At 37.9% G+C, this 14,119-nt stretch overlaps 1 pseudogene; it reads left to right on the top strand.

Annotated features, from left to right (window-relative positions):
- The first annotated feature begins 1,814 nt into the window (after positions 1 to 1,814).
- On the top strand, positions 1,815 to 10,601 carry LOC131048378 (photosystem II protein D1-like; annotated as a pseudogene).
- Positions 10,602 to 14,119: the final 3,518 nt, after the last annotated feature.

The following is a 14,119-nucleotide window of genomic DNA, read 5'->3' as shown; positions in this document are numbered from 1 at the left end:
ACTCTTGTTGAATTTTGCAAGATTCTCATTAGCTTTTGTAAGCTCTTTAGTAAGATCTTCATTTTTCTTCATAAGAGTCTCTCTAAGAGACATTGCCATATCAAGATCTACTTTAATTTCTTCTTTCTCCTCTTTCTCCTCATGCCAGTGTGCATAAAGAGTGATGCTCTCCTAATTTATCTTAAAGATCTCATGATCTTTCTCTTTGATCTTGTCTTCAGCTTCCCTCCTAGCTTCAAGTTCTTAACTCATACAGATTGTAAGGGCTTCAAGTTCTCTCCTTAAGTTAATCTTCTCACCATTTAGTTTCTCCACTTCCTCAACCAATGCATCTATATTTGCTTCATCATAAGAGCTACTTTCATTGATCTCCAATAATTGTTCGATTAGTTCCTTACTTTTAGCTAGTGATGTCTTATACCCGCCTCTTACAGTTTCTAGTTCTTCCTTTGTTTCTACAAGTTCCTTATACATCTCTCAGTAACTCATTCCTTCCCCCATATTTTCCTTAGGATTAAATATCCCTTCAAAGTGGTTAATCCTTAAGGAAGTTAGGCTCTGATACCAATTGATGAACTTATAAGGCACTAAGAGGGGGGGTGAATTAGTGCAAGTAAAAACAATACAAATTTGATTATCAACTTCACCAACTTAAAACTTAATAGGCATATAAGAAATAAAACCAAGTAGGCAATCACCCCATAAATCATAAACTACATTACACAAGAGTTTATACGTGGAAAACCCAAATTGGAAAAACCACGGTGGGAGTAGGTACCCACAAGATCCACTATCTGCAGTATAGAGATCTGACCGGTTAAGGTCTACAACACCCAGTTAGGGGAACGCCCTATTAGAAGTGTCTAAGCTTGGTTAAGAGCTTTACAAAAGGACTGTGAGGAACAACCCTGTTAGGAGCTACCCAAGTTACTAGGATTTCCAAACACAAGTTAATGTGTCACCTGGTTAGAGGATTTAATTGTCAGACCTGTTAGGATCCGACTGCACCCTGTTAGGAGTGACCTTGTAAGAGGATTTTCTTGCTGCAACTATTAGGGAGAGAAAAAGTACAAATAATCTAATTATAGCACCTTTAGTTTCTGATAAGATCCGCTTCACAACATTACAACATCACATATACTTGATCTCTCAACTCCTCTGATCACCGCACTATCAGAAATACAAAATTCACTAATGATATTTCACACTTTCAAGCTTGTACTCATATATCCTTTCATACCTCATCACACATTTAAAATCATCAGTAGGTCAGCTAGAACCTTGTTACAATTCCCTAAGTTCAATACATCTAGACAATCTTACATTGCACGCTTTAGTTATGTTGACCACTGACATAACAAATCCAATTATGTGTCATTTTACCAATCTAATGATTTTCATCACTATTGGTTAAGTCTCAGTCAGAATACCTGCTATGTCAATCAGATCTTGACCATCTGATTGAATCTGCATGTATGGTCATGAACATAACTTCATCTACCAGCCTTCATTTTTGTTGTAAGACCCCATCATCCCATTCTTCATAGATTTCTTGTACCGTACTATCTGTCTTTTATCGGTTAAAGTCCTAATTACCGGTTTTGATAAAATTGTCTCTGCTTATCGGTTAAGCCTTGTCGGTTGACCTATAGGACTTACATGACTGTAAAAAAATAGTTGCCATCAATGACAACATACAGCACAGTCATCATACAACAATATAATCAAATATGTACCGGTTGCATCAAGCAAACAAACAATTACCGGTTTAGATCAAATGATCAAATTGCAACAAAATATGCTCAAATTTTTAGATGCATCACTTCCCAAGAGCCTACCTCACCTATATTGCAGCTCCTCCAGTAGATATTGATGGTATTCGTGAACTTGTTTCCGGTTCTCTTCTTTATGGAAACAATATTATTTCCGGTGCTATTATTCCTACCTCTATAGCCATTGGTTTGCATTTCTATCCCATCTGGGAAGCAGCTTCTATTGATGAATGGCTATACAACGGTGGTCCCTATGAGCTAATCGTTCTACACTTCCTACTTGGTGTAGCTTGCTATATGGGTCGTGAGTGGGAGCTTAGCTTCCGTCTAGGTATGCGTCCTTGGATTGTTGTTGCATATTCAGCTCCAATAGCAGCAGCTACTGCTGTTTTCTTGATTTACCCTATTGGTCAAGGAAGTTTCTCTGATGGTATGCCTCTAGGAATCTCTGGTACTTTCAATTTCATGATCATATTCTAGGCTGAACACAATATTCTTATGCATCCATTTCACATGTTAGGTGTAGCTGGCGTATTCAGCGGCTCTCTATTTGTCACCACCCTCTCGACCTCAGTCAATCCCTTCTCCACATTGATAACTTGAAAAATTTGTTATAAGAGAAGGAAAAGGGCATGTATTGGAGGAAGAAAGGCTAGATGAGGATTTGAACAGAGAGGAACTTTCTTAGTTATGGTAGGCTACAACCTTTTCTAGGATGGAAAAAGAGTTAGAAGAATACAAATTCATATTAGCCTTGTATGAAGAGATGTTGAAAAGGAAGGAAGAAAAAGTTGAAAAAATATCTACTAAAATAAGGAAGATCAAGTTGTAAGGTTGATACTTAGATGTGAAATGGATGATATCATATCATTCAAGTGTGTGTGTGTGTGTGTGTGTGTGTGTGTGTGTGTGTGTGTGTGTGTGTGTGTGTGTGTGTGTGTGTGTGTGTGTGTGTGTGTGTGTGTGTGTGTGTGTGTGTGTGTGTGTGTGTGTGTGTGTGTGTGTGTGTGTGTGTACAGTTGAAATGTGAATGTTTTAGTGACTACAGGTACAAATCATCGACTCCACCAGGCTCCATAGGTATAAGCATGTCCATACCCCCAACACTAGATAACTAGAGATAGCATACTGTCCAAATACCTAAGCCAAAACATGTCCTTTCTTAAGTAGGACAATTTCCTTTGATTGTATTATTTAATTATTTTGAGCCCTAACTATCGCAATTGGTAGCTTTCAAAAAATCTCGTCGTCATGTGTAGTCACCTTGTAATGATTGTTTGCACATAGTTAATCAATTGAGATATGTCATCATTTATTGAATGCTCTAATGTTAATTTAATATTGTTGAATTAATTTAAGACTTTAATATGGAATGTCTTATTTGTGTTTGATTTAATGAGAATTAAGTGATTTATCCTTGGGGTCTTTTAGGAGGTTGATTGACATTTTAATTTAATTTGATTTTATTATTACTTAATGTATTCATCACTCCAAAGTGAGTTATATTTTGTATTGGAAGGCAATTTTGAACACTTGAGTCTTTTTTCTTCTTCTTGCTCTCTTTCAAACCCTGCATGTCGAAATAGGGGATTTCTCATTTGGGAGGATTGCCTAGGTGGATTTTGTGGCTAGATATTCAAAAGAAATGTGTCAATGAACTCTATCGACTATCTGATTCGATTGTTTTATTTCGGTATGTAAAAATCACATTTTACAATTGAATTTTTCTCCAAGTTTGAGGTAGGGGTATACATTTCTCCCTTGTTTCTCAATTTGAATGTTCTAATCTTGTTTAAAATGGCTTGTTGAATGAGTTAAAGCATTTCCCTAATTTGTATAAGGTCTTTTGTTAGCTTACGTGGGTTCTATGGTTGAAATCATGAAAATGTGGGTTTCTTTAGGGAGAGGCTACCCAATTTTTATGGGACTGGTGTATTGGAATTTTCACTTCATTTTTGTGGTGTTGAGCAATTAAAAACTAATGGGTCTTCCTCTGTTTTTCTTGGGAAATTGAATCCTTGAGCCCTTAATTTGATTTTGTGTGATTTTGAGCCATATTGAGGCCATTAGAGAAGCACTGCTTATTAACACCCAAAAATGTGCAATTGATAGTTTGTTGCACTTTTGAAGCAAAGTGATCTGCTTTTTATTGTATGGTTTAGTAGGGCATTTAACTAGGGTATAATGACTTGTTGTATGGAATTTGTTTCGTAGGATCAAAAAGAGGTTATATCTACTTAATAATATGAGCAATTGAGTGTGTTTCATTCATGTTTGAGTGTAGTTTTGGTTGTCGATGATTGATGTTTTCAGATTTTGTGTTTGATGTAGGCATGTTTGAATTGCATTGAAGTTGATGTTGATGCTTGACCTATACCTTCCTGGATTTAATGATTTGATAGCCTCGATATGAGCAATTGAAATGATTTCTTGAGTGCTTATGGAAATCCTTGAAATAGATGACTTATATCTTCTCATGTGATTGTATTTCAGTATGGGATCAAGTGGATCCATTCTATTTGTAGCATGACCAATTGAGTATGCCTTGTATATGGTTGATATTGAATTGTGTAAAAGAGATATCTTGATGTTACTGAGATTATGACAAGTGAATCATGGCATTGTGTTTTATTTTGATACATCATTCAATTGAATGGAATGAGCTTAAGTCTAGGTTCTAAAGTGGGTTTAGGGAGTGGCTCCCATTCATCTCCCCAACCTATAAGTGATATTATTGGTAATCGTGTTTGGGGAGTTTTGTAATCAAGTGATAACATAATAATAAAAATGGGTTAAAAAAATTAATGAGATAATTGGTTTCCTAAACATTCCTAAAGGGCTAGTACAACGCCAAGGATGTATTGGGAAGGCATGCCCGCACATATAGGCACTAGATTTTTCTGGGTGCATCATTTTTCATGCCTCAATTTTTGAGCCGTCAGATCTGAATTCTGTTTTTAGATTCTTGGTGGGTTTTTTCGAGAGCTTTTCTGGGTTGCTCAAATTTTTTTGGGTGCCTCGATTTTTGTGCCAACAAATTTGCCTTTGAATTTTAAAACAGTTCACAATTTCTGCTATTTCTATGGACGTTGGGATTTTTGTTGGTTTTTTGGCACCATTTATACTATTTTAAGTGTGTAGAAAATTTTAATTTTTGGGTTTCTTCCAAACCTCAAAATTCGTGCCTTGAAATTCATGCTAGAATTCTCCTATAGGGTTTCAGTTTTTTTAATAGCTGTTTCTATTCTGAGTTTTTTTTAAATCAGATTCTTCTGTCTCCTGCTTTCACTTAGTTGACCTCGATCAACCTCGATTTCCATGATATCATCATTAACCAACATCATGTTGGAACATAGTTAGAAGTTCAATGGCTGCAACTACAACACCTGGAAATAGCATATGCTTACCATCTTTGAGTATCATTGCCTTGATCAGCTTGTTTTGGGCAAGGAATCTTGTCCTACAACAGCAGGTGATGATCAAGACAACCATGATGTGAAGAATCGAGAGGTTGTCATGCTTATCAAACTCTCTGTCACAGATGATCAACTCCCACAGGTGCCTTTAGGTAAAACAACAAAAGAGATCTGGGATCTTTTGAAGGATCTTCATGAAACGTCTGACAAGAGCCAAGCTTTCTTTCTGAAGAATATGTTGTTTTCTATCATGATGGATGAGAAGTCATCTATCCAGGCACATCTTACGAAGATCAAGGACATCTGTGATCAGTTAGAAGCTATAGGTTGAACCATGGTGGAAGAGGATATGGTAGTGATCACGCTGAAAAGCCTTCCCAGATCCTACGAGCATTTCATTGATACGCTCAATATCTCCTCTACTAGTGTTGATTTGAAGTTTCCCGATCTTTGCAACAAGCTGCTCCAACAGGATCGATGGAAGCAGCAATTTGAAAGTAGTGCTAGTTCATCCATTGAACAGGCTTTCACAGCCTCGGCTTCACATAAGTACAAGGGTAAAGCTCCATCCTTCCAGCAGAAAGGACAAGGTCAAGGTCAACCTCAACAGTCTAACAAAAAGAAGAGCTTACAGTGTTCCTACTATCATATATATGGCCATTTGGTGAAAGATTGTCGGAAATTGATAGCATCCCAGCAATCCAAACAGGGAGGGTCCAAGCAGAAAGCCAATTCTGCCACGCATCCTGATCAGAAGGAATCTGCCTTCTATGCATTCATGGCCCAAACCTCCTCTGATGATGTTCAATCATCAGCCTGGTACATTGACTCTGGAGCCTCTCGACATTTCACACATCGTCAGGATTCATTTACAAAGTACATGCCTTTCACTGATTCAGTGATCTTTGGTGGAGGTGAAGAGTATAGTGTTGTCAGCAAGGGAAACATTTAGATTTCATCTGGTGGGAGGGATTTAATATTCCTCAATGTATACTTTGTACCTAGTATGAAGTTCAATCTACTGTCAGTCAATCAAATTATGCAGCATTCACCACAGCTGGATGTCATCTTCGGGTTCCACAAGTACAACATTGTTGACAGGGAGACTCGCACTACAATTGCAGTTGGTATTGAGGATCATGGTCTTTATAGACTTGTTGATTCTACTAGTTCTCAAGAGCTCACCATGGCAGCTAGGAGTACTTCCATCAGCACCCTTTGGCATCAATGATATGGGCATCTCAATGTCCACTATCTCTCTCAATTGGTTCGAGAGGATCTAGTTGTAGGATTACTTGAGATTCAAACTCAGAATCATGGAGTTTGTGGAGCGTGTCAAGCTGTAAAGCAGCATAGGACTCCGTTTTCAGATGGAGACACTTGGAGAGCATCCAAGGTCTTGCAACTCATTCATGCAGACATCTATGGTCCCATGAACACTCCATCAGTCATTGGATGCAGGTATTTTCTATTATTTGTTGATGATTTCAGCAGACACATGTGGGTTTATTTTCTTAAGCAGAAATCAGAGGTGTCCACCATGTTTCAAACGTTTAAGGCCTTAGTGGAAAAAGATTCTAGCTATTAGATAGTCACTCTTCAATCTGACAATGGAGGGGAATTTTGTTCTACAGAGTTCACCAACTTTTGTGCATCACATGGCATTAAGCATCAACTTACCACACCTTACACCCCACAATAGAACGGTGTTGTTGAGTGCAGGAACCGTACAGTCACTGAGATGGCTCGATCTATGTTGGAGCATAGAAATGTTCCAAAACACTTTTGGGCAGAAGCGGTCTTCACTGTAGTCTACCTTCTCAACTAGTCTCCCACAAAGGTCGTTAAGAAGATGATTCCAGAGGAAGCTTGGTCTGGTAGGAAGCCCAAAATCAGTCATTTGAAATTTTTTGGCTCTACAGCTTATGTTTGGATTCCAGATGCCACGCACACCAAACTGGATCCAAAGAAACAGAAATTGATGTTCATCGGCTATAGTGACAACCACAAGGCATATCGGCTGGTTGATATAGACACTAATCACCTCATATTCGGTCAAGATGTAGTATTTGATGAAGAAAGAGGGCATTTTCAGCCTTCCTCTCCTGATTTGAGCACTGAGGATCACCCTCCAAAGGCTGTAAGTATGGGTGTTCATCTTCCCTTAGTTCCACTTGATGGGAGGGATTTAGTTGACTCTGAAGTTGTGGGGTCTCCCAGGCATGACATTGCACCCCCTAACTTTCCTCAAGATCTTCTTGATCCACATCCAGAGGAGCTTGCTCCAGATATTCTAGGTACTCTTCATCCTGCAGCAGATGTTGGTACTTCTACTCTTTGGCCTAAGTGGTGGGCCAAGACCATTGGTGATCTTCATGATGATGAGCTCATTGAGGGTAGATCCGTTAGAGGTAAGAGGAAACAACTTGAAGTTAATTTTTCTCTTATGGCCAACATTCATAGTATTTATGAGCCTCAAACATATACAGAGGCTAAAGGTGTACCTGAATGGGAAAAAGTTATGGCAGTGGAGCAACATAGTCTTTTGAAAAACAACACTTGGGTATTGTCTGATCTTCCTCCAAGAAAGAAGCCCATTGGCTGCAAATGGGTGTTTAAAGTCAAGTATAAAGCTGATGGAAGTCTTGATAAGTACAAGGCTCAATTGGTGGCAAAAGGGTTTTCACAGAAGGAGGGCATTGACTATGAAGAGACATTTTCTCCCATAGCCAAGATGAGTACCATTAGGTTTGTCCTTGCTCTCTCAGCTCAATTAGGATGGAAAGTCCATCAAATGGATGTCAAGAGTGCTTTTCTCAATGGTGATTTGTAGGAAGAAGTCTACATGATGCAGCCTCCAGGTTTGATGCTCTCCAAGCATCTCCATCTGAAAAACAGAGTCCTATGCTTCTTTCCAGCTTGACACACTCAGCAAACTCCATGATTCTGAGTTTGAATCTCAGGTAATCCTATGACTAGATCCTCTCGAACCAACTGAGAGAGATAGTGGACATTGAGATGCCCATATCGCTGATGCCAAAGAGTGCTAATGGAAGTACTCCTAGCTGCCATGGCGAGCTCCTGAGAACCAGTAGAATCAACAAGTCTATAAAGACCATGATCCTTAATACCAACTGCAATTGTAGTGCGAGTCTCCCTGTCAACAATGTTGCACTTGTGCAACCCGAAGATGACATCCAGATGTGGTGAATGTTGCATAATCTAACTAACTGACAGTAGATTGAGCTTCATACCAGGTACAAAGTATACATTGAGGAATATTAAATCCCTCCCACTAGATGAAATCTGAACGTTGCCCTTGCCGACAACAGTATACTCTTCACCTCCACCAAAGATCACTAAATCAGTGAAAGGAATGTACTCTGTAAACCAATCCTGACAATGTGTGAAATGTCAAGAGGCTCAAGAGTCAATGTACTAGGCTGATGATTGAACATCATCAGAGGAGGTTTGGGCCATGAACGCATAGAAGGCAGATTCCTTCTGATCAGGATGCATGGCAGAATTGGCTTTCTGCTTGGACCCTCCCTGTTTGGATTGCTAGGATGCTATCAATTTCCAGAAATCTTTCACCAAATGGCCATGTATATGACAGTAGGAACATTGTAAGCTCTTATTTTTGGAAGACTGTTGAGGTTGACCTTGACCTTGTCCTTTCTGCTGGAAGGACGGAGCTTTACCCTTGTACTTATGCAAAGCTAAGGCTATGAAAGCTTGTTCAGTGGATGAACTAGCGCTGCTTCCAAATTGTTGCTTCCATCGATCCTATTGGAGCAACTTGTTGCAAAGATTGGGAAACTTCAAATCAACACTAGTAGAGGAGATATTGAGCATATCAATGAAATTCTCATAGGATCTGGGAAGGCTTTTCAGCGTGATCACTACCATATCCTCTTCCACCATGGTTTGGCCTATAGCTTCTAACTGATCATGGATGTCCTTTATCTTCATAAGATGTGCCTGGATAGATGACTTCGCATCCATCATGATAGAAAACAACATATTCTTCAGAAAGAAAGCTTGGCTCTTGTCGGACGTTTCATGAAGATCCTTCAAAAGATCCTAGATCTCTTTTGTTGTTTTACCTGAAGGCACCTATGGGAGTTGATCATCTGTGATGGAGAGTTTGATAAGCATGATAGCCTCTCAATTCTTCACATCATGTTTGTCTTGATCATCACCTACTATTGTAGGATGAGATTCCTTGCCCAAAACAAGTTGATCAAGCCAACGATACTCAAAGATGGTAAGCATATGTTGTTTACAGGTGTTGTAGTTGTGACCGTTGAACTTCTGACTGTGTTCCAACATGATGTTGGTTAATGATGCCATCATGGAAATCAAGGTTGATCAAGGTCAACTAAGTGAAAGCAAGAGATAGAAGAATTTGATTTTTTTTAAAATCAAAATAGAAACAGCTGCAGAAAAAACTGAAACCCTGGAGAAGAATCTTGGCACGAATTTCTCAGGCACCTCATCTTCTTGATTGTTGCTCTATGATGATAGTGTTTCATTAAAGACAATGATTTGACCTTGATAGTGTATTGTGCCTTCCTTTTTGAGTTGTTCATGTTGAGTTTATACTCCATGTTGAGTGATGTATTCGTGTAACCATGTTACTCCCCTTGTATGCTTGTATGACTGTTTGGATCGTGTGACTATCTTCGTGAGCACGATGGGGTGAAATTGAGGGTACTACATGGTCGAGTGGCATTTCTAACCACCATTGGGGATCAGAGGACTTGGTTTGTGACTAGATAAATGGGTTCTACCTCCTTCCTCAACACTAGATAGTGTATTGTGCCTTCCTTTTTGAGTTGTTCATTTTGAGTTTATACTCCATGTTGAGTGATGTATTTGTGTAACCATGTTACTCCCCTTGTATGCTTGTATGACTGTCTGGATCGTGTGACTATCTTCGTGAGCACGATGGGGTGAAATTGAGGGTACTACATGGTCGGGTGGCATTTCTAACCACCATTGGGGATCAGAGGACTTGGTTTGTGACTAGATAAATGGGTTCTACCTCCTTCCTCAACACTAGATTCTTCTCATTCTCCTTCTTTCTTATAAGATGTAATCATTTCTATATTGAAACATGTGTTGTAACATTGAGCTTGTATATATCGAGCACTCCAATTGGAGATGGATGTAGTAATTGTTATTGGATATGTATTGGTATTTATTTGCATGCACCAGTGTTGGAAATGAGCATGAATTATGATCTCTTATGCTTCTCTATTCTTGATGTATCATGATGTTATCATATGAACATTTCAATTAGTGTTTTAAAATGAACATAGATGTGATTGGTTTAGTGTCCAAGTTGATTTAGTCAGCTCTTAGTGGGTCATTAGTTATTGACCCAATGTTGGATGTGTTGCTATTGTAGCAACGTCAGGGAACCCGTAGAGGTATGACTTGATTTAACTTAGTTGGAATTTCAAGAGTTTAGACTTTCACATGTGCATAGTTAGTTATATTAGTTGACTTTATCTTGAGGTTTGTATATGTTATTCATGATGAACATATATATGTATATATATATAGAGAGAGAGAGATATATATATATAGACATATATATATACACACATATACATATATATACACATATACATATATACATACATACATACATACATATATACATATATACTGTAGACACCTAAAATTGTCCTGTCTAATTAAATAAATATTTTTATTTATTTAATTATTTTATCGTAAGTCTTCTATTAATTAAATAAATCTTTATTTATTTAATTAATTCATTTATCCTCTTCTAGCCTTATTTCTCATTTAAATAAATACATTTATTTATTTAAATTGTCCTTTCCTAAATTAAATAAATACTTTTATTTTTTTAAATGATCCCACTTCCTAAATCTTTATTTATTTAATTAATTCATTAGCCTTTTCTACCCATGACACATTGCATTCATCTCTTAATTCCTACACTACCTACCCTCTCATTATTTTCTTATTTCTTCTACCTACCCTCCAATCCTAGCCTACCATCTATCTTTTACACCTCTCAATCTTATCCCTCCATTTCTTATAGTGTCTTCTATATAAGAGGATACTCTCTTTCATTATCAATCCTAATCATTATAATCAACTAATCAATACCTCAACTATGCTTTCAAAGTTTCATATGCGATCAAACCTACTTACAACCATATTTTCATTCTTTGTTGAGCTCTTGTACACACATAAAATCTGAGAGCAAATATATCAAGCAAGATCAATGGAGATAGGAACAATGTAGATCCAAACCCTATTGGACATGTGATGGTATGATCTTTGTGATTTCATTTGATTTGCATTGTCTTAAGTAATCTTCATATGTTATGGTGGATCTTTGTTGTTGTTAGGCTAGGGATTTGTGGTTGAATTCATTCAGTCTTTCAATATTGTTGTTTCCATTTTTACCATTAACATCTTTTATTGCAGATTTTGTGTTTTTGAAGTTACAGATCTGACATTTTTTACAACATTTTGACATTTTCGCTTCTGCACATTCTAGAATCACATTTTTTATTTTCTGTCGAGTCTGTGACCTCTGTAATCGTGTTTGTGTTCGACATTATTTTATTTTATTGTGCAGATTGTAGGGTTGCGTCTCTGTTTTCAAATCACGTATGTGCACCTTTCAGACGCGTATGTGTTCTGGAGTCGTGTCTGTGTTATCTAGGCGCATCAGCGAGGGTTTTAGGTGCGTTTGTGATTTTTTGCCGCGTCTGTGTTAGGTTTAATCATGTTTGTGTTTCTGATTTTACATTATTCAGTTTTTGATCCAGTTTTGAGGCTTTATTTCATCATTTGGATTTCAGATCTGGTTTATTTGGGGCTAACAACTTGTGATCTAGCTAACAAAATTGGTGCAGCTTGTCCTTGAAGCAAATACGTCTTATCGAAGGCCCCCTTTTCACAAAGTGTTTTGGATCTAAAATTTACCTAACTTGTGTGCTTGCAGGAGGGATATTATTGCAAAACTACTAACAAATCTTTGTTGCAGAATTTTGGCAAGGGTTTTCTTTTGATCTTCATTGTGTGTCTTGTTTTCATAGATTACCAAACACTTCAATTGGTGCACTAAAATTGAACCGTTATCTTTTGTGTCTTGAGCAATAGGCTCTTTTTGTTTAATCTCTAGAGGGCCTATCTCCCCGTGTGGTCATTAGGACTACTAGTGAGGAGAGAATGACCCAAGTGGTAGCGAGGAAAACCCACCTCTTCCGAACCACTATAAATAATTGTATCCATCGTGAAATCCATGGGTAATGTGTGTTGATTAGTTCATACCGACACTATGTCTCCCCATAAACCCATTTGATCAAATTTATTTGATCAGTTATAGGGCATAATCCCTACTGACTGGGAGCCTTCTATATTTACGGAGATGAAAGTGTCGCATGTATGGCCACAAGAGTGGATTCCCTTACTAGCACCTTTTTTATTTTAGAAATCCAAAATCCTTCTAGTTGTTGGGGCAGGAGGTCGGACCTCTAGAGCGGCCCACACACATACGGTTCTTAGTAGAGATACAAAGTTCAACATGGGGAGTTTTCATGGGGACTGATGTTTGGTTGCCTTGGAGAAGTGAGTGTCGAGGGTGGAGCCAGTGGGGTCAAGCATCTAAGTATCCGCTCTGAATAGCGTAGCCTCAAGGGAAACCCCATGTGGGATCAACAACTATTGTCCTAGCCAGCCATAAGAATTGTGTTTCTCTTCTTTTGAACATTCAAACATTCAAGACCAAACATCAAAACATTGTTTCTTTTGTGTCTTCAAGTGTATGCCAAAGCTTTTTACATCAAAGAAACGCACTTTTCATTTGATTCATTTTGAGTCCAAACACTTGCAAACATTGAGTCCTCATCAACATTGTGTCCTCTTGTCATGAAAAACAGTAAAAAAAAATCAGATTTGGTCACAAAAAACAACTTTACACATTGGAAAAATTGAACTTAGTTTCCTGGAAACACATATGTGCAGTGTTCAATGGCATTTGTGTCATTTAGTCGTGTTTGTGCAGGACAGAAATGCATCTATTTCATAACAAGTAAAACTACATTTACAAAATCTCATAAATGCGTCTGCGCTGTTTTAAACAGCGTATGTGTCATTTAACCGTGTCTGTGAAGTATACAAGCACATCTGTGTTCAGAATTGAAAAAACTTACAGTCCAACAAAAATAAGAGCAGTCAGTTTCAGACTTATTGAGCTTCCTAGGTTATCTCTTCGGGTTTTCATCTAGAATTCAACCTATTTTTGGGTCTCACAAAGTTCATCATTGCTTTACACCTTGCATTACATTCACATTTGTCTAAACTTGAGTCAAAAGGTCACTTTGCTTGTCCTCATCTTGATTTGTCAACACAATACATACAACAATATTTTTCTAAGTGGTCCCTCATCAAGGTCTATCACCTTTTGGTCTCATTTGGTCTTACTTAGAGTCAAGGTCAACTTACCTCATCAAGAGAAACTATCATCTCTTTGGAAGTCACACCTACTCTACTACATATATACTTGGTCTTACACTTTGGACATTGCAAGTACACCTTAGATTCATTTACATTCCATCCAACTCTTGGTCTTCCATACTCTTTCCATTTTCATCTAGTCTCACACATCTTGGTCAAGACCTAGTTCATGGTTGAAATGCGTTTCCAAAAATCTAGGAGAGAAGCTAAAGAGGCTCAAAAGTCTACAAACATGAGTGCCTATGAGTATGACAATGATGTCTTTTTCAATTCTGATCATACCACATTACCTGACATGGACACCTATAGAAACATTCCAAATGTTGAGAACATTGACACTACAAGCAACAATGATACACACAATGAAAATATGGACAACTTTTCTATACATTCAACAGAAGTGGAAGAATCCATTATGGATCC

Source organism: Cryptomeria japonica, chromosome 8 (genome assembly GCF_030272615.1).
Source record: "Cryptomeria japonica chromosome 8, Sugi_1.0, whole genome shotgun sequence".
Lineage (NCBI taxonomy): Eukaryota > Viridiplantae > Streptophyta > Pinopsida > Cupressales > Cupressaceae > Cryptomeria > Cryptomeria japonica.
This window is presented reverse-complemented; position numbering and strand designations above follow the sequence as displayed.